The sequence below is a fragment of the Phalaenopsis equestris genome, unplaced genomic scaffold (genome assembly GCF_001263595.1).
Source record: "Phalaenopsis equestris unplaced genomic scaffold, ASM126359v1 Scaffold000070, whole genome shotgun sequence".
Lineage (NCBI taxonomy): Eukaryota > Viridiplantae > Streptophyta > Magnoliopsida > Asparagales > Orchidaceae > Phalaenopsis > Phalaenopsis equestris.
Window position 1 is genome coordinate 518453 of NW_018164512.1, and position 3129 is coordinate 521581.

The following is a 3129-nucleotide window of genomic DNA, read 5'->3' on the forward strand; positions in this document are numbered from 1 at the left end:
GGGGAAAGTCAAACTAAAATCCACCAAGGTTGTTAGACCCACCCTGTGTTGTTAGTAAAAGTTTTTTACTTGATGACCATAATGTGTAATAAAAATGGCTAAATGAAAATTTTGAAATAATTTTAACCTATCATAGATTATTTAGCTGGAGTATAGCGATCTCTTGATGATGATATCCTGTTTTGCAAAAGGTTCATTGTAATCTACTGGGAATTTATGACCTATTATAGTTTATTTAATATGATCATAGTTATCATTCAATGATCGTAACCTGTTATGAAGAGGTCAAATTTCATCTTTATGAAACCAATAAAACATAGAATGAGATGCATGAGTCCGGGTGTAAGTCGATATGAAATGTTGATCTTGCGAAAATATGGTTACAACCATGTTCAAGAATAATTTTTGATAACTTTTTTATTGTTACCTTTTTATTTTTTTCCCATTGGAGGTTTTTTTCACACTATCCTAGTAGTCTTTTTTGTATAATTTTGCCCATTTATGGAATATTAAGGAAGCTGAGTAGCCCATATATCGAATATTAAGGAGTTAGTTTCCTAATCAAGTTGAGGAGGAATTTTTGTACAATGAGGGGGGTGTTGAGAGAGTGTTTTCTAGCTAGACATTTATGTTCAGTGGTTTATTTTGTGGTCATGTTTAAGAGGTTAACATGAGTATCCACTAAATGTTGTAGTGAAAATTGCCTCCTTGCTTAGAATTATTTCTCATAGACTTCATGTCAGATGAAATGTCGGAAGACTACCTGACTATACTTGTGTTGAGGATGTTGACGTGAATCACTTTTGGAGATAATAATAAAGGTTTCCCCCATCCTCGATTTAGTTCTCATATAACTTGATATCTGAATAAAATGTAGGAAAATTGATCAACTATAATCATGCCAGAGACGTTCACATGAGTGGCTTTCTGAAGTTTCCATGAAGGTTGCCCCTCCCCCTTCCCCGCGTCAAAGAATCCTTTAGAAATAACCTTTCGTGACTTTCTCTCACTTGGATGAATCTTAGAGATGTGAGGGGATTCTTTGATAATCCTTCAATGTGTGATGAGTTGCTTCACAAGAATATTAGCAAGTTCATCAAATGTATCAATGACTCCTCTAGGAGTTAATAAAATGGAGTGTGCACTTGACATTTAAAAGTACTAGAATAAAACTCAATAAAGGATTGTGTTAGAAGCTCATTGAATGTGCAAAATGATTCTTAACTGATAAATATGATTATATTAGTCAAATGTCCCTTCATAAGAATAAAAAATTGGAATGTTAAAGTGTCATTATAATGGGGTGTTGAAGGAAGATCTCGACCAATAAAAAATTCACTTGAGAACAATGTCAAGCAGAGAAATGACTTCTTTTCCTTTGAAGGGACTCTTCTTGCACTAGATGTTATAATGTTTCACGGATTATGCGAGGTTGAGCTAAATTCTCGATTGTGTTGGAGGTTTGTGGCTAGGCTTTGTTACTCATGATGGATGTATAGAGCTAACATTGTTAGCTTCTTGAGGAGGAAATTTTGAGAGTAAAAGGAGTGCTAAATGTGTACCTCTATTCAATGGATTTTAAGGTGGTTGCGTCTCTTTAGTATGCACAACTATCAGTTGTGAAGCATCATGTAAAAGTCTGAAGATCTTGTTTCAAGTCTCCTCCATTCTTCGAACACGATTTTTAAAAGGTACAAAGGAGGTTCATTTACTAATTGGCTGATGTATATCATTGAAAAAAGAAGCGAAGGCTTAACATCCTATGATTTGAGTATGTGCCCTGAAAAATGTGAGTATTAGAGTGAAAAACTCATGTATTAAATTTGTTATCTATTAAAGAAGTTTAGACTAGTAATCTATGGTTGTAAGAGGAGTAGTCAGCCATAGAGGTTGTAGATGGAAATTATGATAGTAGAAGTTGGCCATAAAGTTTATAGTTAAATACTACAAGAACTATAACTGACTATAAAAGCTATGTCTTTTTCTCTAATAATATTAGTTGTCCATAGAGGCCGTTCTCGAAAGTTGTGACTGTAGTAATTAGCGACAGAGATTGTAGTTGGTGGTTGTAAGAGTAGTTGTTGGCTACAAATTCTATATTTAGAAACACAACAATAGTAATTAGCCATACAGGTTGTAATTGGTGGTCAATAATGACAATTGGCCATAGATTAGCTAGAAACAGTGACAATATAATTAGTTACTGAGATTGTAGTTGGTTGATGCAATAGTGATAGTTGGCCACAAAGGTGATTGTTAGAAACTATGACAGTAGTAATTAGTCGCAAAGGCTATAGTTGGTGGATGCAATAACGATAGTTGGCTACAGAGGTTGTAGTTGGAGGGAGTAATAAAAGTTGTTGGCCACATAGATCGTAGTTGGAAGTTGTAATAAAAGTAGTTGGCCATGAACTCTATACTCAGTGGTCTTAATAATGCAGTTGGCCAAAAATGCCATAGTTGGGAACTACAATAGTATTGGTTTTATTGGTCTCCCATGATCATAGATGATTTGAGGGCCTTATTGAACTCATAATTGATGAATCTTGGGCTATTTGAATTTCTCTATTTGCGACGCTCGATTTAACTATAAATATTTCAAATTTGGAGTTCATTTGACAATTAACTTGACGAACAAAACCCTCTAAATAAGTTTTAATTGCTTGATATTGGTTTTATTGGACTCAACTTGAACCAATTTTGGCATCATTCGGTTCGACTTTTCGAGACGACCAGTTTGACCTTCTGCCTGTTAAAATCGGGGGCTAGATGATCCTGAATTTGAATAAAAAATATCTTTTATTTAAAAATACATTGACATTCGAGTTGGATGACAAATTTCTTGATTACACATCAAGGTACAACATGTACTGCACCTATCAATACGCACATAAACATAATATTATGAAAAGAGAAAACATAATATTATGAAAAGAGAAACCCTGATGAGAAAGCCAAAACATAGAGTTCAATTTATCTATCAAAGCCTTTTAAAACAAGAAAAATATAGATATATAGATATATTAAAAAACACACGATAGTCATTTAATGACTCTATTCTAGTGAGAAGTAGCAAGCAACAAGATGCCCTGCAACAAACCCTTTTTCCATGTTTATTTTGTGGTCATG

The 3129-nt window shown here is 33.9% G+C and overlaps 2 protein-coding genes across 6 annotated transcripts in view; both read left to right on the forward strand.

Moving 5' to 3' along the window:
* Positions 1–3129, forward strand: part of LOC110019691 (RNA pseudouridine synthase 7) — a 204187-nt gene that overhangs the window by 41704 nt on the left and 159354 nt on the right. The gene's annotated exons all lie outside the window — the stretch shown is intronic.
* Positions 1–3129, forward strand: part of LOC110019689 — a 77217-nt gene that overhangs the window by 754 nt on the left and 73334 nt on the right. The window lies entirely within an intron of this gene.